At 38.7% G+C, this 26740-nt stretch overlaps 1 long non-coding RNA gene across 1 annotated transcript in view; it reads left to right on the top strand.

Annotated features, from left to right (window-relative positions):
- LOC142100007 (uncharacterized) overlaps positions 1 to 26740 on the top strand; it is a 656382-nt gene that overhangs the window by 187589 nt on the left and 442053 nt on the right. Inside the window, exon 2 of the long non-coding RNA XR_012678652.1 lies at positions 3538 to 3549. This is a non-coding gene — a long non-coding RNA (uncharacterized LOC142100007). The remainder of the gene's footprint in view (positions 1 to 3537; positions 3550 to 26740) is intronic.

The following is a 26740-nucleotide window of genomic DNA, read 5'->3' as shown; positions in this document are numbered from 1 at the left end:
CAAAATTGTTTGCATCCAAGATGGCTGACTTCAAGATGGCCGTCATACTGGCTACATACCCTAGAAAGTTTACAGCCACACCCAGGGCCGGATTAAGGGAATGGAATCTCGCGAGAGTTCACTCTCGCGAGATCTCCTCAGTAAGCGCTGGGGACAGATGACTACAGTGAAAGTGCTCAGCAGCATTGATCGGGCCGGGGGCGCTCCGGTCCCCGGACCAATCAATAATGCTGCTGAGGACTTTGAAAGACCCCCTGGATGCCCGAGGCCCTTGGGCTATAGCCCAGTTAGACCTCGGGTTAATCTGGCCCTGGTCACACCCAGATCATATGTGTAGACACTGTATTAATATTTCCGTTTTAAAAGAGTGTTTCCACACTTATGGACTACCCTGTATTTTGCATAATCGTGCCACAACGGAGACAACAGGGCAACAATTATTCTACAGTTGTAACGGAAAGTATCATATAAAATGGAAAAAAAATAAAAAAAATAGAACATCTCATCAAAGTCTTTTTTTTTTTGTTCTTTTTTTCAAAAGCAAGGTAATAGACACATAACTTGTGAAAGCAATCGCTTCAATTACTTAGCTCTTTCAAAGTGGTTTCCTAGGTAACTGCTCCATCTCACTTTGAATTGTTTTTCCGTATTCACCTCTTCTATGTATTGTTGATTTTCATGAATCTGTGGGTAAATTAGAGCTCAACATTAATTAAGAGAAGAAAGATGTAGAAATAAAGATATATCTTTCCTTTACGATGATTGCTTTGTAGACAAAAAACGCCTCTTGTTGTGGGTGTGCTTGCAAAAAAAAATACATGTCTGTTCCGCCAGGCTCCTTTTGACTTTTATGTAGCTACAACATTGGAAATTAAATTGCTAAGCAATATTCTAAATGGCAAAATTCTTATTCACCTAATACGTTAGTAGTTGAAATATTTTCATGCAATTGTACGCTGTGATACATGAGTCATCTCAGCTTTTCATAAAATAACAATAAATCCTATGTAGCCAGTGGAGTAGCTATGGAATTTTGGGCACTGTAGCAACATTTTCAGGGCCCCTTTCTCTTCTAAAAAATGTGCAACGAAACCCAGTATGACTACATGAAGGTGCACAGATACACTCTTAGAAGACACCTCCATAAACTTCCAGTGTATCAAGGTGTGCGCAGAGGTGGATAAATCCGAAGGGGAACATTGTGTAAGAGTCTAATAGGTAGAGTTTTCAAACATTCTAAGAAGTGAAGGTGTTGCCCATAGCAACCAATCGGATTCTTGCTATCATTTCCTAGAATGTGCTACATAAATGATAGCTAGATTGGTTGCTATGGGCAACACCACCGGTTTTCCTGTTTAGAAGCTTTAAAAAAATCTACTCCAAAGGTCATATCAAAGTCCAACCTCCATTAAATGAAACATTTCTGATTTTTTGCTAAAATGCTGCTCGATTTAGCCAAACTTATGGCTTAGATTACTCATGACAGTGAGTGAATAAGGACGGCCATTATTACATATGCCACTTTTGTCTGGTTACAGCATTTTTTTCCATTGGGCAAAGTGTGCCTAGTAATGCATTCTCTGCATAAGTGGATCTGGAGGGTCCATTAGAAATATAGGGTGTCACACCATCTGTGCCAGCACAGAGCTAGTGCAAAAAGATATTTATTTTCCAGAGTGGAAATGGCCATGCGAAAGGAACTCCTCTAAAACTGCTCCGTCTCCCTTTTATGTCATCTCAATAAACTCCCTCTACAAATTGTAATCTCATTTTTGCACTGCTCCAGAAAACTGGGATCACCACTCTGCCATACTTTGCAAAGAACACCTATACTTCACCCAACTCCTCACACATGTCGGAGAGGAACTCCACCCAACTTACACACGCTGGAGCAAACTTCCACTCCTCCACCAACACCACCCTCTTTTTCGCGATTGTTTGTCTTTTTTGACTGTTGTGCATTCTAAAGGTACGTGACCGCACTCAGCATTCTAAAGGTCTTCGCTTTTGCTTTAATTATATATTTAATATATGCAGATAAGTCATCTTTCATGTATAAAACATACATAGACAGCACAAAAGGTATTTTGTGTAAAGTAATGGCTTCTGTTTGTTACCTACGATAGCATATAAAAATAAGGTTATTTTGTAATTCTATAAAGGCCGTGCAGGCACCTGATAAACTGAGGAGACCTTCTTAAGTGTACAATCTCTACCCCCTTGTAAATGTCTTTTTTTTGCTGCCGCAATAGGTGGAGTTACAGATTATTGCCTGTGTTATAAATGTCTAATATTCTCTCTAATAAATACCGCAGGAGGTGTGGTTGAATTCTTTTAATCTATATACTCAACATTAATCAAATGATAAATTAGGTTTCTAGCTAATATAAAAATAAAAGATAAAATAATGCTCAAACATAATTCCTGAAGTGTAAAAACAGAAGAAGTTTAAACAGCAATAGCTGAAAAACAGTGCTGGTAAATACCATCTCTAGCTTATATTCTCACTAGAGACAAAGATCTATGGCTCTGGGGAAGGAGGAAGCTATTTGGGCAATAAATTCCCCTAGAAAATGCTGGTATATCCAGCCGATGAATAAATCACCTTACAAATGTCATCACCCCATTGGTTAACTGGCCGGGCACACGTAAGGTTGATGTGCGTCTGGCCGGTTGTTGGGGGTTTTTTTTCTTATTTCTTCTGAATGAATCTTGTTTTACAATAAATACTGTTTCAATAAAATGTCCCTTTGAAGTTTTAATTATTTATTACACGTCATTTTACATTTCTTTTAACTTCATACAGTATGTAAAATGAAAAAAAAAATTTTTATAGGGAAATTTCACAGTACATTTGTTCCCTTTTATCAATTTCTTAGGCTTGCAGCAGACTTGTAAAGATGTCATATCTAAGGTGCTACTTAACACTTACTGTCGATGGATTTTATGTGTGAATGGTAATTCTGTAAATAAAACTAATGGTATGTTTTAATGGGAACGGAGCTGCCACTCTAAAACCACTGGGCCCATCGTATTGAAGGAAACGCAGCACAAAGAGAAAGCAATTCACTTCTTCTTATGACGATTAAGGACATCATAAAGACTTAGGGGCATATTTACTAAACTGCGAGTTTGAAAAAGTGGAGATGTTGCCTATAGCAACTAATATATAGGGACACTAGAGTTCTGGTGGACTAAAACAAAATTTTGACTAGGGTCCCCTGTGTAGCCCCTGGGTTTATATACCCTTCCTCTCCTCACTTAAATTACAGAGCTGCTTTCCACCTTCTCATCCTCTCTCTCTCTACTTCCTGTTCAGAGGGGAAAGGAACATCCTCTGAGCAGAATTTAATTTAATTTTGGATTTCCAAAATACTGCCTCATATGCACTGCATTCCTGTGCTTTATATTCCTTGCATGGATGACAGTTACAGCAGAAAGCTCACTGAGCACCCTGTGGACTGCAGTCACAACCGAGACGGGATCAAAGCAGTCAGGCATTTCAGCTGCTGATATAAGAATAAAATGCTCAGAGAGATGGAGAGATGTGTTATTATTATGGGCGATAGGGGTATGAAAAGGAAGAGGAAAAATATAAAGAAAAATACAATAAAAAAATAAAGGAGAGAAAGCGGATAAGGAAAATGGAAAGAAGAATGTTAGACTGAAGAAGAGGTGATGAGAGCAGGGAGAGAGAGAGAGAAGAGAAAGAAAAGAGACAGAAAAGTATTGAAAGAAGTAAAGTGTAGATTTATCAAACCTGCTAAATAGAAGAAGTAGAAGTATTGCCCCAGCAACCAATTCTAGCTATCATTTATCTAGTACATTATAGAAAATGATAGCTACAGTCTGATTGGTTGCTATGGGCAACACCTCCACTTTTCCTTTTTAAAAGTTTTCATAAATATACTCTTAAAAGTTTCAGGACAGTAAAACACACACAGGGCTAGATTTACTAAGCTGCGGGTTTGAAAAAGTGGGGATGTTGCCTATAGCAACCAATCAGATTCTAGCTGTCATTTTGTTGAAGGTACTAAATAAATGAAAGCTAGAATCTGATTGGTTGCTATAGGCAACATCCCCACTTTTTCAAACCCGCAGCTTAGTAAATCTAGCCCTTAGAGTGAAGAGTATATGGATAGTGTGGGGAGTCCTGAAGATGTGGATTTGTGCTATGCCCTTTTGCTAGTGCTGGACTGAGATATCTTTTACAAGGGTTTTAGATATTAGGGAGAGAATGTGGTTAGGTTTGATAGACTGAGTTTGACCTGCTTCAAGCTATGTAGATATTTGCTGAGCTAGCAAATTGCTATTGATGTTAGAAGTTGTAGCACTACAGGAAAAATAAAGCTGCTGAACAGAGACAATTGAACTTGATACCCATCATTTTATGTGAATACAATGCAGCCCTCAAAAAGCAGCCATTTTGAGATTACAGAGAGAGTTTTGATCTTTGCTATGGAAATCTGTGTATTTATTCAAGAGTCAAATAATTGATCCTGTTACCTGCTGTGTAACAGTTATTTAAGTGTTTGAATACAAGCTGCTCATCTACATAGAGTGAGAGAGTTCAACTGTGCTATTGTTTCTAGGTGCAGCAAAGTGCCCCCAGACCAAACCTGCAGCATTGTCCCTGAAGAGGGTGAAGGGGAACCACTCAGAGGACAGTGCCAGAGTCGGTAAGTCTGGTGATGACCCGATGAGACCAAATCAGAATAATTGTGGTGAAGCAGCGGCACCAAGTTCAGGACGGCAGTGCAAGCCAAAAGAGTTCCAGTGGAAGACAGAAGATGGAGAAAGGCAGTGGAGAACCAGAGAACGTCGGGATCAACAATGAAGATGTCTAGACGTCCTCTGTTTGGTTTTGCATTTCTTTTGGTGATGCCCTCACCAATAATTTGGTGAGTAAGATATTCAGGCAGAAGTGCTTGGGCCCAGACCAAAATCGATGTGTCGGCCATATGAGTAGAGTGCAGTTTCTCTGCTTCCACCCATTACCTTGGACACTCCCTCCTTTTTTCCTCACTGTATTCCACCAGAAAATGTGTCTGTGATTGATAGGTGGACCGATCGTGATCAGTTAAGAACTCTGTGTTTGTGTTTTTCTTTAAAGGTATTATTGTGTATTTACATGCTTATAGGGTTTTGGTGTCTTACTTTGTCGTGAACTGTGTAAAATACTGTGAAATTATTGCATAACCTGTGTAAAAAGCGGTAAAGGGAAGTACTGGTGCAGGCTGTAGTTCAATCAAACCAGCTAGAGTAATTAGTGTGCCAGAGGTACCTCATCTACAGGCACTAAGTGAGAGCTAAAGGTAGAAGTACAAGAGAAATTGTTGTAGTTGCTATGTAAACTTTTAGCTTTCTAATATTTAACAAATTGTTGCCTTTATTCTTGTATGTTGAATTGTTTTATGTCCTGTCATTGTTTCATGTCAAAAATATATTTTTGTTGTAAAATACAGAAAAGTAGTTGCTTCCCAATCCTCATCTAATAAAAGTACCGGGTGGCTTCCAACTTTCTTGTGTCCTGCTAAAGTGATTTTTATGATTGTGGTCAAAGTTAAAGCGGTAGACAAAGGGTGCCCTAAATCTCCCCTTGGTGTTCATGGTCCCGCACTCTCCACAGAAAAGTAGCCACATGTCAAGATTTGGGTGGAAGCACTGTTCTGAATAAGAGAGGCGAGAGGAATTCCTACATCCACACCATTTACATAGGGGTGTTACCTTTATTCATATATACGTCTTTTAAGTAGAAAAACTTTTTTTCACCTAAAATAACAAAATCAAATATATTTTGGTAGACAAATAAATGAAGTATTGCCCGCTAAACATGAACAAAATATGATAATTGGCCTGGTTATGAAAGGAGGCAGACATCTTGACAGTCATGAAGGGATTAATATACAAATAACAGCCATATGTAATTTATTATGCAGTGGAAAGAATGCAGAAACACAACTTTGGTCTTCTATCGATAGTCTTCATATTATTTACAGAATTGTCCTTCCAGTAACTTTTTAACATTTTATAATAAATATTTACTCAGCTGAAAATTATGACTTGTATGAGTTTACAATACACAAACTAAATTTTCTACTTTTTTCCAGCAACAATCAGACAGAGATGTTGCCAATCAGCAACCTTTTCGTGATTTTCAAGGAACTGTTTTAAATTGTATGATGTGTTTTATAGAGCCCAGGCAACCTATGTATGTGAAAACACTATAGCAAAGCTACATCTTGCACGTTCCTAGTATTGCGTAATGTCATAAATGACAGAATGGAAAGTTAACTTCATAACAAAGTTTCCTTGTAAGCTCCTGCTAGTGTTTCACCAAGAAGCGTTTTCACAGAGTGATGACGGAAAGCTGTTGCCTCAATTAAACTGTACATGCCTTATACTGATATTTCACACAAAGCATGTGGGGCTTGTATAACGAATTGCCGGACACCATCGTACCAAACTACCCAAAAAAACATTAAAATTAAAATAAGTCTGTCTCTTAAAGCTGCAGTACCATCTAACTCGCAAAACTTTTCGCTTACCACTTTAAAACAGCCGCCAAAGGGCGTATAAAGGATGACCAATTAGAAGCCACTGCCCACTTCATTGCAGCATTTGAATGGTCCTCACACGTGACGCCACTCCCCTCCTCAGCGGGGAACTGGCCCCAGTTATTGGTCGGGCTGTGAGATGACCCACAAGCTCTGGGGAAAATGGTTCCAGAACATAAATGTAACAACTAAGTAACATGTAAAAATAGTTGTTAATGCATCTTTCAAGTAAACCTTTCATTCTTGCATAAAACATTTTTAAACTATTTTTAAAATATCTAATATAGATTTGTCTATATAGCTGAGTGGTCAAAAAAATAAAATATTGGCTGCTCAATTTGCCTCTTTTTTCTCATTCATTTTCACATGAAATGTTACTAGCATTCTTATATGGAAATGAGCAAATCTCTACAAATTATGATTTGTGATAGATTTGCCAAATTTGATGATAAAATATTGAAATCCATCAAATCAATTCAGGGAATCGCCTGTACAAACAACATTTCTTATAGAGAGTGCATTTCCAGCTATTTTTTGTTTCACACCCACAGCTTACTCTGGCTTTGGTATGACTAATGTGAATTGGACCTAAGAACGGTGTTCTCAATCAGTGCTTTCCCAATTTTGCTGTTTTCTGGTTTCTTATGATTATATGGATTATACAATTATAACCACACCTATTGTGCTATTTCAGTCCAAAAAGACACATTTCATTTATGACCGTGTTGAAGTGTACCTCCCCCATTTTGAACCCTCCTCTCCCCTTCTTGATCCCCCCTCCTCCTTCCTTTTCTCCCTATTTTACTTTTTTGCTTTTTGTACCCTTTTAACTGAAAAACTATAATAAAAACTATTGTTGGGCATTTGCATTTGCAAGACATACAATTTTCTGCCACAGAATAAAGCACATTAAAAGAATTTGAACTTTTGCAGTATAAATTTGAAAACTAAAGGCATTTTAAGATAACTTATTTTTCTGACTAGAAAAAAAACCCTGCTTTATCTGAGTCAAAAACAAGAGTTTATAAGAAATTAAATTTTGACTAAAGGAATATTTAAGTAAAAATGAGAAATGTATTTTCTCATAAGTAGATATGTTTACTGACCATTGGAATAAACTATACTCGGATTATGATTAAACTTGTAATCTAAACTTTAATTAGTTGAATTAATTGATCTTTACATAATAGTTTGCGTACCTTGGAGAATCGGGCAACCCCGTTCCCATTTACCGAGCAGCGGTGGTTGAATAAGGGCAGCACGGTAGCTTAGTGGTTAGCACTTCTGCCTCACAGCACTGGGGTCATGAGTTCGATTCCCGACCATGGCCTTATCTGTGTTGAGCTTGTATATTCTTCCCATGTTTGCGTGGATTTCCTCTGGGTGCTCTGGTTTTCTCCCACACTCCAAAAACATACTCGTAGGTTTATTGGCTGCTATTAAATTGCCCTTAGTCTCTCTTGGTCTGTGTGTGTGTATGTTAGGGAATTTAGACTGTAAACTCCAATGGGGTAGGGACTGATGTGAGTGAGTTCTCTATACAGCGCTGCGGAATTAGTGGCGCTATATAAATAAATAGATGATAATGAATGATTATCTATGGCTGAAACATGATTGCTCTAAAATAATTAGTACTGTTTAAAGTATTGTAACGAAAGAAATAATTAAAGACATGTTTAATTAAAAATTACATACCTGGGACTACCATAGCTGTGCTGAGAATTTGAAGCAAAAATAATTTTTGGTGTTTTTTTATAACTTACTACTGTGATATTTACTTTACTGAACAAAGATGTTTCAATGTCTATATAATCTGAACCATAAACATACACTTCCCACTTGGGCTGGGTACACACTATAGAAAAATTCTCCCTATGCCATATCTTTAACGATTTTACTAACAACAGAAAAAGAAAAGCCTTGATCAGCAGCCAATTAATGTGTACACACTATACAGGTTTTACAAGATTTACCGTCAGATCTGTGCTCTTCATCTGTCATAACCATCTGCTGAACTAATTGTGACTCTGCACACTCCATAGAGATCTATGGACACTGCCGGTCCTGAGTGCTTACACACTGCAGGATTGAAACAAGATCGCTCCATCGTTGAACACGATTTTTAGTCCAGTTTAATAATCAAATTAAATGATACAATGTTCTTTGAAACTGTCATCATTGCAGCGTTCACACTAATGCGATATCGGGCCGAAATGTCGTTTATTGCATGATTGGCTCGATAGTTGGGTGATAACCCTGTCGTGTGTACCCAGCCTTACAAGTTCTGTGCAGGTTATTGTTGGGCAGGAGGAGTACATGCACGGATTCATTTTATACCCCAAACAAAAGTATTCCTATTGTTTTCTTCATTAACTAAATATAAACACTGAGGGCCTGATTCATGTATGGTCACAACCCGCATGCAAGTTGCGTTTCAAAACAGAGCACGGAACTTGTGTGTGGTACGTACCTCATTCAAATCCAAGCGTATCTCAAGATACGTTTCGATTTGAATCTGGGTATAAGTACGCTTTGCCAAACTGTTAGTTGCCGTACGTAGACAGACACAACAGACTGCGTTATACGCATAAGCGTCTGTTCAATGAAAAGTGCATTAGAACAGTCAAAAAAATATATATATTCCAAAATAATTTAATCAATGATTAACAATGATAATTAATAATGATTAAACAATAGTTTAATCATTAATAAAAATATGGATTTTAAAGAATTTTTCTTTCAAATATTTTTTTACATTAAATACATAAATCAAGATGTTTTCAATGTGTAATGTACATACAAGGCGTTTTTCAAAGTCTATCTTACTTGCATACACATGTTCTGTGCTAGCATACATGTAGATCCTCCAAACAAAGACTATGCCATGCCAGTCATCACTATCATTCGGCACTTACACGTGGCCTGTAGCTGGTGCAAGTGATATGGCTGAAACAAGCGCACTTACGAGAAAACCAGGACTTGAATCAACTGCCCTTACTGTACATTGCCTATGTTAGTCTACCCCAGTGATGGCTAACCTGTGACACTCCAGGTGTAGTGAAACTACAAGTTCCAGCATACCCTTCCAACAATAAGCTGCTATATATTGGCAAAGCATGCTGGGACTTGTAGTTTCACAACACCTGGAGTGTCACAGGTTAGCCAATACTGGTCGACCCCTTCCTTCCCCCATTTCGCCACTCAAGGCGTAGGCAATGGTAACGGTCATTTGGGTTCAGGCATGAATTTCATGTGATTCTGTTCATTGGCGTAAGGTCTGTATCAGCGCATGCGGAGAGTTATTTCACACAAGATACTTGTATGTTCTCCCTGTGATTGCGTGGGTTTCCTCCGGGTGCTCCGGTTTCCTCCCACACTCCAAAAACATACTAGTAGGTTAATTGGTTGCTATCAAATTTGACCCTAGTCTCTACCTGTCTGTCTGTCTCCCTCTCTATGTGTGTGAGTGTGTGTCTATATTAGGGAATTTAGACTGTAAGCTCCAATGGGGCAGGGACAGATGTGAATGAGTTCTCTGTACAGCGCTGCGGAGTCAGTGGCGCTATATAAATAAATGATGATGATGATGATGATGATGATGATACTTCACGCAAACAGACTTACATCCGAACATGATTTAATCCCTGAATACTTACTGCGATTGTGAATTGTAAGTGGGTTGAGTGAATTTCTGGGCGAGTCAGCTCTTGAGTTTCCCTTTACAAGAATATATGCATCATTCCAAGACAAAATTAATCCTCAATTAAAAATAAAATATATTGTAAAATTTGGAATCAATGGAATCAAGTCTACGCTAGGTTTTACAGTAAAAAGTAATGCTATGTTTTGAAACATACAACATGCTTTTTTGTGCAAAAAAGCATTTACAGCGTTGTCGAACCTTGTTTATGTTTTAAATATATCTATATGAAAACATTCAAGTAAAGCCATTGGCATGATAACGGTGTTGTTATTGTGTTGAAGCCAGCTGGCTCCTTTTAGAGGATTCATGTTTTTCATTCTTCTTACCGCTGTGGATATCTTTGATCCCTAATTTTGAGCTTTTTTCACATTGAGATTTTGGATCTCTGGAGAACCATCATTCTGACAATTGCAACAAGAATTCTAGATCTTCAGGATGGACCAACTAATTTGAGGTGAGTCCCCTTCATTTAGATTATTATTATCTGTATGCACATAAATGAGCTTTTCTTGCATCTTTTCCTGTATAAGGTTAGTGAACAATTGCGTCTGACTCTAGAGGAGCCCCCAAATGTTGTGTTAAAATTAGAGATACTCACTGACACCGGTGAACTGGATTTGATTTTGGTTTTGGATCTGGATTAGCTTCGTGTTTTGGTTTTATTTTTGGTTTTGGCAAAACCACCCTCGTGTGTTTGGTTTTGGATTATTTAGAAAAAAATCCTAAAATATGCTAAAATCACATAATTTCGCTCTTTTTTTGTTCCTACATTATCCCTAACCTCAATAACACTAATTTCAAGTCATTTGCAGTCAATTTTGGCCACCTCAAAGATCACAATATTATTTTCATACACTTTCGGACAAATACTGCAGCGACCTGGCTGGATGGTAAGCGACAGAGCAATGACACAAACACACGGCAGTTCCTAGCACATCTAGGACACATTGGTACACAGCAGTGGCAGAAAAGAAAAATGGTGCAAGATGGAAATGTCCTTGGGTCCTCGATTATGTTGCATCTTAAAAAGGAATCCAAAAATCGCGAGATCCAAGATCCGACGACGTAACGATGACATTTTGCCTCCATTTCAAATCCGAAAAGCGCCGTCTCAGCTCGATACTCGGATCTGCTAAGTTCGGGTATATTCGGTTCTCGGGAAACCGAGCCTGAGCATCTCTAGTTAAAATGTTATCATCCATGTATTTTTACATATGTCCCTTGCTATTCCCTGTCACAAGCTCAAATCATCTAAATTGTACTGTAGCGATGTAATCTTTGCATTAGGTTATGGAAATATAAGATATTTTGACACTGCAGTAGAAATGTAGCATACATTATTGAAGCAAATCCTAATCTCCTCTGCAACTCTGCTGAGCTAATGTTTTGATTTCTTTTTTCAACTTTTGCCACTGCAAGATTTTGAATACTTCAGTTGAGCTTTAAATTTGTATTGATGCCTCTATACCTCATTAGCAAGTTTATAGTGGCATTCTTAAGTTATAAAGTTTATGATGTGAAGATAGAATTTATCTCTACTCTTTATACTGCCAATAAAACCTTTTTTTCTGAAGAGTACTTAGAACATTTGTGTTGAGATTTCACAGATTCAGTTCAACTTTTTCTAAAATATGAATACACTGTACTGTAAAACCAATTTGTTTTGGATGTTTTAATGTATTCTGTCCCGATAAATAATTAAAATTTGATATATTCATTGGTTATTCTTCTTAATTTTGCTTTTTATTTTGTCCTGAATTGACACACATAGCAAGCATAGGGGAAGCACTGAAAATAGAAAATTAAATTTAAAGGGATATTATTCTCAAACGTTACTTATTTTAATAGCAATATATGTTTTCAGTAGAAGTATAAGTTGTCTTGGCACCCAAGGACAAATGGTATCCGCACTGCAAGGCCTTCACATATAAATGTGGCACAACCAAAGTTGCATTGTCACAGTCCTTTGGGGTTTATATATAATCAATACGGAAGGGCTACAGAATTTGCTGGCACTATCATCATCATTACTGTCATCATCACCATTTATTTATATAGCGCCACTAATTCCGCAGCACTGTACAGAGAACTCACTCACATCAGTCCCTGCCCCATTGGAGCTTACAGTCTAAATTCCCTAATATAGACACACACACACACACACAGAGACTAAGGTCAATTTTGATAGCAGCCAATTAACCTATCAGTATGTTTTTGGAGTGTGGGAGGAAACCGGAGCACCCGGAGGAAACCCACGCAAACACGGGGAGAACATACAAACTCCACACAGATAAGGCCATGGTCGAGAATTGAACCCATGACCTCAGTGCTGTAAGGCAGAAGTGCTAACCACTGAGCCACCGTGCTGCCCATAAATGCTGCCCATAAGTGCTGCCCACTATATAAATAAATGTTAATGATTAGGATAACAATCCTTCTCTGGAGGTCAGTTATGATTTTTTTATTTAATATTATTATTATTATTATATAGTATTTCACACCATGCATTGTACTGTTTCATTGAACGTATAGGTCAGACTCAATCTCCTCCAGCTTTGACTGGAGCTTGTGAAAAGAGGAAACGGCTGTGCATGCCAAGAAACGCAGATGAAAACGTTCCCTCTCCATCCCTTTATCTCATTAAAATAATCTTGACCTGCAAAATTAAATATGGTGCCTACACTGCTCTGAAGAATAAGGTGTGTCGGTTCATCATTCTATCCTTTGTGTCCCATAACTCCACCCAACACTTTGCACATGCCAACTTATGCAATTCTGCAATTGCACCCATCTTACTTTTGCAAACCTATTGTTGCCGGGCGGAGATCTAGGTACAGTTGTGCTAATCCAGGCACATTTGCACTGAGGGCAGGCGTTTTGGCAATTCCTCCTTTATTGGTTTTTAAATTACCTCCGGTTACCAGATACGTCCAGCATATGCTCTAGGTTTATGTCAAGCATGCATACACCGGCATACACACAGCCATGTGACTAGACATTGGTGGGCCCTATAACAAGATTTTGTAAGGGCCCCCCAAGTAGTGCCAAAGGGTGAAAGAGAAACATATACACATTAACGGGAGAGTTGGCCACCAACTGCGGGCCCCATAGCGGTTACGCAACTAGTCACAGGAAGACTGCTAAGCAGAACTCACTTAAGCACTTTCTGCTATTGCTGCATCTTCTTCTTTGTCATCTTTCTCATTCTTATTGGCATTAATAAAGTTCACCTGCCTCAGCGGACACTCCCCAGCTGTATTATGGGTATTCCCTTTTTGCAATTGTCGCCACTTGCTCTGTGGCTTGTGGGGCAGCTGATTGCATTTCTTCTAACTGTAGCCTGTAGATATTCTCATACTCTTACCGATCTCATGCACTGTGTTCTCTCTATATAGATCTACTCACGCTCTCGGGATCCAACTCTCGCATCTGTCAGGATTAGCTAGCTGTATATATACCCTCTTCTCATCCTAAAATCATTACATAACAGACTCAAACTCCTACAATCTATTTTGCACGCTGCGGCAAGACTGATTTTCCTTGCAAATCGCTATTCCTCTGTTGAATCCCTCTGTATGTCTCTACACTGGCTGCCTGTCTTCTACCGAATCCAATATAAAATACTTTTACTAACCTACAAGGCCATCAACAAAGCTGTACCAACATACATCTCCTCTCTTGTCTCAAAATATCTCCCAGCTCAGCAACTCCGTTCTGCACAAGATCTGCGTCTCTCATTCACCCTCATTACATCCTCCCATTCCCGGTTACAGGACTCTATGGAACTCTCTCCCTCGCACAATAAGACTCTCCTCTGGTCTGCAAGCTTTCAAGCGTTCTCTGAAAACCTACCTATTCAGACAAGCTTATAATATTCCTCAACCACCCTCTTAACCTCACTACCTTTAGCCTGTTACTGCCTGTTACACAATTTCACACAAGACAACTACCCCCTGACCAACATTGTTGTGTGACAGGATCATTTAGCTTATGAGTCACTTTTACCTTTGCAGTCTGGCTGGGCCAAGATGCAAAATGTATACTATATATGTGTCAATCTCCCATTGTCCCAAATATTGTAAGCTTGCAAGCAGGGCCTTCTCACCTCTTTGTCTGTTTTACCAAGTTTGTTTATTAGTTTATTATGTTTGTCCCCAATTGTAAAGCGCTACGGAATATGTTGGAGCTATATAAATAAATGATGATGATGATGATGATGTTCTCCCATTGCACTCAACTACGTTATCTCTCTCTCTACTTTCAACTTGGAATCTCCTTCATTGCTTTTGACACTCCACTCTGAGCGTGACACTAAACTAGAACTCACTGGACTCCGCAGTCTCCCCCCTTAGAAAGATCATTACTCCCAATCACACCACAAGGGAGCGTGATGCTAAAATAACAAGGCAAAACTGCTTGCTGATGACTGTTACATGCTGGTATTCGAAAAAAATGACTATATTCACTTCTAGTCCCCAGGCCTAGTTACACCTAAAGCAGCAGCCTCTTCATCTACTCCATGACTTGGCCCTAGGAGGTAACATTAGGGCACTGGAAGGACTGAGGGATGTTTTATTAATTTAGGTTATTGGTCTCCCAAGCAATTATTGTAGCTTTCTCGATAATAGTTTAATCACTGTTCTGTTGTCTAAGATCAATTGTTTTACTGAACAATTTCTTATGCAGAATGATTTATTTCTTTATGTTTAACTGAGAAATATGTTTTCCATTTAAGGTGTTATGAGCCGCGCTAGCCACAATGGCCTGTCTGTGACTACCCTACTCGCTTCTAACCCACGACCTCTGGCCTGCCCCTGGATATTCTTATACCTTGCCGCTGCCTCCTACCTCCATGCTATCCGTTACTGTACATAAGCTTTTACTACGTTTGAGTCATTTCCTGGGGGCATCTGACTACCTGTGAGTGCACCTAACTCTGCTATAGGTGAAGACCTCTTCCACCAGTTCTAAAAGCTTATGTCAGTTTTTGGAAAGCCTTAACATAAGTAAGGTTATATATGGAAATGAATAGGTATATTACAGTAACTTATAGGTTTCTATTCTGCTGATGGAGGAGAGGAAATTTCACAACCAGCAAAGGAAGGGGTTCTTTACAGTAAGGGCAGTCCAGATATGGAATTCACTGCCAGGGAAGGTTGTGAAGGCAGATTTAGTAGATACGTTTAAGAAAGGGTTAGACAAAATTTTTGGCGGATAAGTGTGTCCAGGTATTTAAAATGAAGTAAATTAAAGTTAATTAAAATGAAGGATAGTAGTGGATATAGGGTAAAAATAAGACTGCAATATTGGGTCTGGTGGGATTTTCACAATTGAAACAGATTGGCGGTTGCTTACTCCGGATCAATTTCAAATATAAGAGAGGGATCGCAGGAGATCCAAAATAGGTTCAACTTGGAAATGGACTGGTGTTTTTTTCAACCTCATCAACTATGTCACTATGTTACTATGTTACTATGTTACTATGATTTTGAGCTGCAAATGTTTAATGGCTGCTGTTAAAGTCTAGTGCCTCCAGTACTTTGAGGAATGGACCCCATTGGCTGGTGGCAACACCGGTATGAGAAACAGGAGTGCATATATAGAGGCTTTTAAAGTGCATGAAACTAAGATTTGAGTATCTTCGGTATTGACCATTCTTTATCAAACTGGTGCGAGCAACTCAGCCCTAGAAATGTGTCATATGCTCTACAGCAAGTAGTGTGTTTGAAGAGCTGTCGGATATCTGAAAGAAAATTGGATTCATAGTTAGTTCTTTAGCTGAGGGCATGGGGAACTGTGTAGTCAGGACACAGGCAGAAACCCCCATACCAAATCTGGGGGTAAATGTATCAATCTGCGGGTTCTTCAACACCCGCGTGTTCAGCCTCTTCCGCGATTAAATTTCAAGCGGCGCTGCATTGTAAAGGGAAGTTAACCCTTTAAATTTAATCGCGGAAGAGGCTGAACACGCGGGTGTTGAAGAACCCGCAGATTGATACATTTACCCCCTGATCACAGTGTTAGTAAATGCTGACAGCGATGTGTCTAGATTCAACATACGCAAGACCATGGGCCTGATTCATTAAGGATCTTAACTTGAGAAACTTCTTATTTCAGTCTCCTTGACAAAACCATGTTACAATGCAAGGGGTGCAAATTAGTATTCTGTTTTGCACATAAGTTAAATACTGCCTGTTTTTTCATGTAGCACACAATATTGAAAGTAAAATCACATTGTACACATACAGAAACAATCATAAACCGATCATAAAAACAAAATTCAATAATGAGGACCAATGAGATTATTGTGGTCAAAAAATCACCTATAGTGCGCATATAGGAAAAATAGTTCAATTCAAATAATTCTGGAGTATTCTAAAGTTGTAAAGAAATATATATATAATTCAAGGGATCCTTCCAAAAGTTTACCTACTACTGCACGACTGCCTAATTTCTGTTCTGCATGCATTTCTGAATTGTGGTGTTGTGCTGTATGTTTGGACCAGCTCGTGATTAAATAATGCCTTTGTAAAGTCTTGTCTGTCATGTTAGCCCTGCACCTTGGTTCCTTTCTTTCCATTGGAGCTTCTGCAGTTACACTAAGTAACCAGAAGAGGTCCTCAGTACAAATAAGTATTACTGAGGTCTGCATTTTATCCAAATTAGATGTTATCTGCCAGATGTATGACTCCTCCAACAAAGGTGTAAAAGGATGTCTCTATGTTTCTTAAACACTTTATACAAATATCATCAGTATAAATAATCATAATATTACTTGAAATGCTCCCAACTCCATATGGTATGATTATTTGTTTTGTTTTATGTGCGGTTTGTCTGTGAATGTACTACTTATATAGTACTATTTGTGGCTCTTTCATTTACTCTCTGTGGCCCTGATGATCTTCTATTTACTCTCTGTGGTTCTGAAGATCTTCTATTTACTCTCTGCTGTTCTGAAGGTCTTCTAGCTACTCTCTGTGGTGCTGACAATCTTTTATTTACTCTCTGCAGTTATGAAGATCTTCTATTTACCTGCTGTAGTTCTGAATATCTTCTATTCCCTCTCTGTGGTTCTGACAATCTTCTATTTACTCTCTGTGGTTCTGACAATCTTCTATTTACTCTCTGTGGTACTGATGATCTTTTATTTACTCTCTGTGGTTATGAAGATCTTCTTTTTACTTTCTGTGGTTCTGAAGATCTTCTATTCACTCTCTGTGGTTCTAACAATCTTTTATATACTCTCTGTGGTTCTGATGATCTATTTACTCTCTGTTTTTCTGAAGATTTTCTATTTACTCTATATGGTTCTGAAGATCTTCTATTTACTATCTGCAGTTCTGAAGATCTTCTATTTAATCTCTGTGGTTCTGAAGATCTTCTATTTACTCTCTGCTGTTCTAAAGGTCTTTTAGTTACTCTCTGTGGTGCTGACAATCTTTCATTTACTCTCTGCGGTTCTGAAAATCTTCTATTTACCTGCTGTAGTTCTGAATATCTTCTATTCACTCTCTGTGGTTCTGACAATCTTCTATTTACTCTCTGCAGTTCTGAAGATCTTCTATTTACTCTCTGTGGTTCTGAAGATCTTCTTTTTACTTTCTGTGGTTCTGAAGATCTTCTATTCACTCTCTGTGGTTCCAACAATCTTCTATATACTCTGTGGTTCTGATGATCTATTTACTCTCTGTTTTTCAGAAGATTTTCTATTTACTCTATGTGGTTTTGATGATCTTCTACTTACTCTCTGTGGTTCTGATGACTTTTTTATTTGCTCTCTGTGGTTCTGACAATCTTCTATTTACTAACTGTTGTTCTGATTATCTATTTACTCTCTGTGGTTCTGACAATCTTCTATTTAGTCTCTGTGGTTCTGACAATCTTCTATTTACTCTCTTTAAGAAAGAGGATTTACAGTGCTACAATATTTTATATGTGATAGATGGCTGTGGATGAAATAGGACATCTCGGCATATAGAAAACACACTTTTTCTCAGCTTGATACATCAGTCACTCGGCTCCTTAGCCTTTATTAGAGGATATAAGGTTTGATTCCTCCTGACAATTGATACAATTGGTACTCTGTTATCCAGGAAGATACCATGAGGATTACAGTGGCAGATAAAAGAGTTGTATCCTGTGATAAATGATTTGTCATGGAGGACAGGATTTATTTTTTTTTATTTAGCTTCATTTTAACTCTAAGAGTAGAAATATAATAACATTCCACTAGATCAAGTTATATTTTAATATTGGAAAAATGTGTAATTTTAGAGGAGCAAAAAACTTTTCTCAAAACTTCTGTAACAGTACAGCAGCTGTATTCTTACATTAGTGTGTGTATTAAGTATTGTGTTATCTCTTATGTTAGTATCAGAACATTGCACAAATTGCACAGAACAACATTAATAAGAAAATGTCCACATTTAAATTCTGTAGAAAACAGGAGCCAAATAGTGAGAATATCACAGAGTTTTAACCCTTAATTATGACATATAAAATTTTTTGCTCAGTGGTTAGCACTTCTGTCTCAAAGCACTGGGGTCATGTGTTCAATTCCTAACCATGGCGTTTTCTGTGTGGAGTTTGAATGTTCTCCCCGTGTTTGCGTGAGTTTCTTCCGGGTGCTCCGGTTTCCTCCCACAATCCAAAAACATAAAAGAAGGTTAGTTGACTGCTACTACATTGATCTTAGTCTCTCTCGGACTATGTTTGGGAATTTAGACTCTAAGCTTCAATGGGGAAACGACTGACGTGCTATATAGCTGATGATGATATGAAAATATTTGTATTATCAGTTTGTTATTTGCCTTGTTCATGACAATAAAATTTAAACCAGCTTCCATACTAAGGTTAATGGTTTAACAGCAAGATGTAACAAATTATATATTAACAATAGCCATAGATGTTTGTCAATTTCTATTGTAGCGAAAAAAGGAAGCTAGTGGACGTGAGAGCTCTAACTGACATCTTTTCCAAGCAACCTAGTACATGCTGAAATTTCCATCCCATAAGTTGATAGGTTAGAAAAACATAACTACAGATTATTTTGTGCCAGGCGACAGCAGGAACATTAGCAATTACATTGCAAATAATGTATTTAGGATTTCAGATGTATGATTTAAAAAAATTGTGCGGAGTTCACCTTCAACATATCTATAATTAATGTGTTCTTCATAACAGTATTATGAATTCTATTTAAAATGTATCACTGTTCTGTAGTTATTCCCTTTAATCCACTGTATCCTCTTCACCCTTGCTATATATATATTTATAACTGAATCAGCATTAATTCCTTGCATTAAAATGATGCCTTTTTATTAGTCATCATTAACAGCTCCATAATATAGAATGAAAATAAATCACTCGGCAACATACATATTAAATATTGGGCCACAACTCGATTTGAAACAATTAACAACAACAACAACAAAAGACAAAGATATAAATGTATCAAACGCTAAATTGATGCGTTACGGGCGGGTTTTAAACCATTCGATGCATTAAAGGTAAAGATGCTTAAAAACTGCGGTACAACAGCAGTAGTTTCATCCAGCAAAGCGTTCAACATCGTCGTTGACTATATACAAATCGTCAAATGCATGAAGCCAAAACAATAGAGGTGGTTGTTACAGGCGAGTTTAGTAAAAGCGGTTTCTATTGGCCTAAATTTAATTTATAGTGATGACAATAAAAAAGGGTCCAAATCCTGTATGTCTGTGAGGGTAGTTAACATAGCGGATGTGGGTAATGCAATGCATACATGCTGTAGCATTTATGCTGTCATTGTAGTCCATGAGGCAGAAAGGAGAGAGTAAGAGGATGAGGAGCACCAGAGCCAGGCTCCCCAGAGGCTCCGCGGAACGCGGTCTTTCAGGCTCTGTTCGAACCTGGACTCCCTGTCCGATCAGGATACTCAGATGTTTCTCCTGAGCAGCACCAGTCTCCTGAATCTTTATGAGCAGGTGAGAGTAGAATTACAGCCAAATACATTATGGTCCTAATGCCTAAGTCTTATTGTGTGCTAATCACCTCATGGCCCCAGGCTCCTTCCAGTCTGTGAGCTCCATAGTGGTGGGCATCACACAGGCAACATATTCATGCCATTTGACGCAAGTGATACATGCCTTAAAATTATTGTGGCATATATATATATATATATATATATATATATATGCTTCCCCAGCAATGAGGGACAATGGCATGAGCTCAAGGTAGATTTCTACAGGCTCTCTTTAGTACCAAATGTTCTGGGAGCTGTAGATTGTACTCACATAGACCTGAGACCGCCTGTACTGAAGTGAGAGGTACACAGGTACACGTAGCTGCTAGAAGTCTGATAGAACGTAACTTTGAAGACCCGGTTCAGGTGCCTTGACAAATCTGGTGGTGTCCTTTGTTATTATAGGAGTCTGAGGGGCATGTGGTGGAATTTTGGAGTCAAGTGAGGGGCATGTGGGGGCACTTTGCGATAAGTGATGTGGGTGTGCCGAGGTCATTTTTCTGATGATTTTTTCATTCACAATTTTAGGGTATTTTTGAAAGTTGATCATATGTAGTATCTACTGCATGATCTGTGTTATGTACTGTGTAAACTTATTGATCATATTTCTTGTTCTATACATTTTTCAAACAGACCCCAACATTCCTGGATCCAGACAAGAACCAGCAAAGTTTTTCATTGCTGCAATAACAGGTAGGAGAGAACAGCGCAGTCCACCAACAGGGGAGGGGCGTCACAAGTGTTTGCTCCAGGCACCAGACCTCCATTCTACACCTCTGTGTAGCGTGGAGCCTTCTTCTCCTTCTTCAACAGTAGATGAGTGTGATGTCACTGTCCTCACCCTGTAGTCTGCGGTCAGATGGGCCCCAGCTGTGTTCTCTCACTCAAGCTCCTCACTCGATGATGTCACTTGGCACCGCCCCCTACTTTCGGTACACTGTGAGCGCTCAGTGCAGGTTGCTGCTGATTGTCAGATGTGTCCACAGTGCATCTCATGTGTACACAATCATGCTGACGAAGCGGATCAAAATCTGATCCAACCAGTTCGGGGATTATCAGAGGGCAGCGGGCCCGTTGGCTTGTCCGGGCACCTTACTGTGGTATCCCTAATACCCCCCTGAAGGCGGCCATAGCTTTAGCACACTGAGCTTTCCACTGGACTCCTAGTAAATGAGGGTCAAGTGTGAGCGTGCGGGAGGGGGGCTTACCTGCTTTGTATGTACTGGGCACCACAATTTCTGATGGCAACCCTGGTTGAACCATCTTATCATCCAATCTATAAACGCTGCCAACAGTTCAAAGATTATCTGTGTTATTATGACTAAGGTCTCCCCAATTTAAAACCAAGGGATTTATTTATAGTTAGGAGCAATCTAGCTAAAAATTGTACAGATGGTTAGAGTCTCCATTCTATCCTATGTCATCTAGTACAGATGCTCTATCTACTTAAATGTATGGCTACCGCAGTTCTTATAATAAGTATCTGAGTCCATGTAATAAACCCTGCATGTGTAACATACTTATGTATAAGCATTTACGATGTATGATCCTGAATGAATATAGCACATTTATTATTATTATGCTTTAATGTAATCTTGTAAATTCCGTCATTTAATTCCGATATGTATGCGATTGTTTTTCTTTTCTTTTTGTTGTTTAGTATGTTTATATCTTAAAAAATTTCAATAAAAATACTGGATTTAAAAAAAAAAAAATTGTAGGTAGAAATCTGGTTAGAAGGTGGAATTTTGCACATTTGCAAAACCTTGTTGTACTGCCTCCAACCCAATAAAATTGGGTGGGAGGCATATCTTAACTGAACTCTAAATCACAGTGTAAAAAAAAGCAGCTGCCCAGTATTTGGGTGTTGCATGCAAAACAGGTAGTATATTCCATGCATGCAAAAAATAACAATTGCATTTCCACACCTTGTATCACAGCATGGTTCCATCCAGAAATCAACACTGTCTCACAAGTCAGCCTCATCCAGAGGCAAGCTGGGCTGGGGTGCAGGGGGACATCTGGCCCCTGGGCCAGTCCCATAGTGGACTACCATGAGCTGGGTCACAGGGCCACCGGTAATTTTTTCCATTGAAAATAGGCTGCTGAGTCGAGTCTTCCCCCCCCGGGCTAAAATTTGCCAGCCCTCCCCTGGCCTCTTCCCGTGTAATAATTAAATTGTATCACTAGATGTGGCTCCTGTTTTGACCATATGTTTGCTTTTCTTCCCTTATCTGGGTAAATTACCAAAAATTGATGTAGGACCCTAATGACCACCAAGTTCTTACCCTTAGACATAACTATTATGTAGTTTCTCTGAAGCATTTTTCCCATTTTTGATGCATTTTCTGCATTGGTGGTTTCACTCAAAACCAGAATACTTGTAATACTTGTGACATAACTTGCAGTTGATATTCAGATTTTGGCTTAAAAACTGAATTTTAGCAATCAAGTGCCCAGAAACTGGATCAAACGGTTCCTGGGAACAGCAAGGGGTATCACTGATGACCCAGTTCTAGCACTATAGGAAAGCATTCAGGACACAGATTCATCACAGGCTGTTGGAAACAAATTGGGGATCAATGTTTTCATTTATTTTTATTTCTTGTTCTGAATAGTGAGCCCCCCAAAATATACTATAGCAAAGACCCAGCACATACTAGAATAGAATTATAATTTACTTTTAATTATCTAGTTATTTTCCTTCACAGTTGAGCTGGCGTCATTTTCTGGAGAAGATGGCAATTTCATAGTTAACTTGTGTAATATGTTTTTCAAATAAAATAATCTGCTTTCTGTATTTAAATTGAAGCTAAACATTTCTCCAGTCAAATTAAACCTCATGAAGACCAATTATTTTCAAATGGGTTATTTATTCTGCTTGGTAGAGTGCCAGCAAGAATTCTGAATCAAGTCTTTCATTACCAAATACCATTTTCACAAGGTATTTCTGTAGATTTGGCACCAAACTGCAGCCGTTATTGAATAACTCCGTGTTCCATCATTAAACACTTTTCAAAGCACTGTATTCTGTTGGAACAATTATTGTCAGAAGATAAAAAGCATTGACTTAATGGAAACCCAGTCCATTTGTCTAAATGTTGGCAGTTAAAGTCAAAAGAAACATCTCACTTTTGCTGTGTTTTTTTGTTTTTGTTTTAGTTTTTTTTTTAACCTCTGCAAACAGCTCACATGTAATAAAGTCGTTGCAGAGGTAGCCAGTTTGCATCTATGTATCATAAGCAACACGCGGTTATTTTGCTTGTCATGCTGGCGTTTTATCTCATTCTACATAAGTTACATTTCCTTCTTTTTCAAAATTGTTGCAACAAGACCAAATAATTTCAAACATCACAACAGAATAAGTCGTATGACATCCTGGAGAGTAAATTGTATCGAATAGCAAAAAAAAGCATAATACATCAATTAAAATCAATATAATAGTTAACAAACTGTGAGATATTAAGCAGTAAATAGTAAACATAAACATGGAAGGTATTACATAGTCATGAACATGTAAGATAATTACCAGTAATGTGCAATTAAAATAAAACAAGTGAAAATAAAAAACAAATGCTTGCGTTCAACAAAACCTGTCTATATTTGCAGTTAAAATTTTTTGTAATATTTAGTATGGGATCGTTAACAAACATCATTGAAGTTAAGAAACTTAAGTGGGAATTTCTGGACTAGAGATGTACTAGCTGTTGAAAAAAGTGTCTAATAAAATTTTCCACAAACTTCTTCCCATCTAGTTAAAATATTAGGTCCCCTCCAGCACACCCTGACCATTTTCATGGTACTCACTCCTTCTTTTGGCTATATTCTTAACAATATACCCAAAGGAGTGGACCCACAGTCCCTACTCACTTAGATATTCTAAGTGAATAGGGACTGTGGGTCAGCTGACCACCGTTTGTCCAATAAACTATGACCTGGCATGTAATGTCGGTGTGCCTTTGCCACTCACTTTAAACTGTTTCCAGCTTCAGAGGTTGGAGAACATTCTCTCCGGGTGATGGGAGTTAGTGTCGAAATGGCAATGGTCCTGTAGGAGAGAGTCCTATATTTCAATTAGTTTGGGGTTGGGTTTAAAGAATGGAGCTAAACTCGACCATTGGTTTAATAATTGTACTTTTATTAACTTATGCTAATTGATCTTTCATTTAGGTCAAACAGTAGAACAAATGATGTTGGGGCCTGAGCTATATATATATATGTACCCACAGGTAGCCAGCACTGGAAGTAAGGATCACTTGGAACAATTTGTGATTTTGGGTCAATAGTTGTAACAGTTTTGGTGAACTGCATTATGAATCTTTTATGATTGGTTCAAACAATAAAACTTGTTTAAAAATGTTTAAGGTACTACAATTTGTGTATAATGTACATTTGTTTCATTTTTTGTTAGTTGCCTTACACAAATTGACCTATTTTTGCTAGCACTAATTCTGAGATGTAAAAATCATAAAATTTGCCCAAAAGTTTTGCTCATTCCTACTCAATACTCAGATGCATGGGGGGTCTGCGTGTGCCCTAATCCAGGCGTCATTGCTGATGTACCGCTCTCACCCACCAGCTCATGTTCAGGAGGGTAGAGTGGTAGTCTCGGAAGGGTGGTCTGGTTTGCTGGGTCCCCTTCACCTCCAGGTATGGTAACAGCCGCACTCCCTGATCATTGGGCTTGAAACCCTTTAAAACTACAGTCAGTAGTATGACAAATTTTTACTGGCTGGTGATCTCTTCCTGCAGAATTATTCATTCTTAAACAAGATTGCCACATTTACTAAAATATGAAAGGTGGAGCAAGACTAAGGCCCGGTACACACAATATAAAATTTGTTCTGATGCGATTTACTTAATGATTTTACCAATGATTAAAAAAAAAGTCCCGATCAGCGGGACGTGTATAGTGTGTACATATGTCGATACATATGTACACACTATACACGTTTTACATGATTTACCTTCAGATCTGTGCTCTTCATCTGTCATAACCATCAGCTGAAAAGATTGTGACTTTGCACACTGCATAGAGATCCATGGACACTGCTGGTTGTTAATACATACACACTGCAGGATTGGAACGACATTGTTCCATCATTGAACGAGATTTTTAGTTCGGTATAAAAATCAAATGAAACCATACGATGTGCTTTGGAATGATAATCGCTCATCGCTGCAGCGCACACATTAATGTGATATTGGGCCGAACGGTTGTTTATCATTTGAATGGCCCAATAATCCGTTTCAAAAACCCTGTAGTGTGTACCCAGCCTAAGTGATACACATGCATGCTCCAAATGATAGGCTGACTCTAAAATTGTTACAGCTTTGTCAGGCAACACATAATTTTACAATAAGAAACATGAATGTCACTAAGTAGAAAAGACAGAAAAGCAATGTAAAAAGGAAAAGGAAAGGAGCTGTCCTACATGTCACAGCCAATAAACCTCCAAAAAGCCAGCAGGAAAAAGTGAGACATGGACTTCCCAGCAGAGCAAGTGTTCTTTTCAATAAGAGTCCTGCGGGTACAGTTGCATACAAAGAATGCTTGCAACATGGTGAAGATATCCGGTATCCCTCTCACGCCTTTGCTGGGCTCCTTGTAAATAACAAATGCTTCACTCTGTCCATTTTGGAGCCCCAGATAAAGTGGAGTACTGTCATTGTGATTATCTTACAGATCGTAGCAAAGGGTGGCCAAGCTTGGGCCATGTACTGCAGAATGGGAAGGATCTCGTTGTGCAACACCAGTGCTTTCCCTTCAATGCTGAGGTCTCTGAGGCTCCACAAACCAATCTTTTGTCTCTCAGTTGCAAGACTTTCTTCAGGGCACTTCAAGGCCAACTCTCCTCCTCCAAACCAAACTCCCAGAATCTTGATGAAGTCTGACTTGATTATGAGGGGAATGCAGAGGGCGATGGCAGATGCCACTGCTCAAAGAGCATTGCCTCTGACTTTCCGCATTTAAGCTTTGCCCTAATGCTTGGCCAAACTTCTCAAAGGTCTGGACAAGTGCTGTCACCTACCGCTGATCAATGCAGAAGACAGTGACGACATCCATGTAGAGCGAGCACTTGGCCTCTAGTTGGTCAGGACCTGGTGCAGAGATGCCTCTTATCTCTGAATTCTGTCTGATGCACATTGTGAATAACTCTGTACAACAAACAAAAAGGAGATGTGAAAGATGACAGCCTTGTCTGACCTCAGACATAAGAGAAAAAGAGTCAGTCTTTCAGTTGTTCACTAACACTGAGCTGTAAATACTAAGGTACATCAGGTTAACATATGAACAAAACATTTCTCCCAAACCAAATCTGTGAAAAACCTGACGCATAAACTCATGAGAAACATTATCAAAGTCCTTCTCTTGATCAAGACTAACCAGGGCCATATGTGTATGGGGATCTGTGATGTAATGGACTATGTACCTCAGCAGCACAAGGCTATCCTGCGACCAGGATTGCTGCAAGT

Source organism: Mixophyes fleayi, chromosome 8 (genome assembly GCF_038048845.1).
Source record: "Mixophyes fleayi isolate aMixFle1 chromosome 8, aMixFle1.hap1, whole genome shotgun sequence".
NCBI lineage: Eukaryota > Metazoa > Chordata > Amphibia > Anura > Limnodynastidae > Mixophyes > Mixophyes fleayi.
This window is presented reverse-complemented; position numbering and strand designations above follow the sequence as displayed.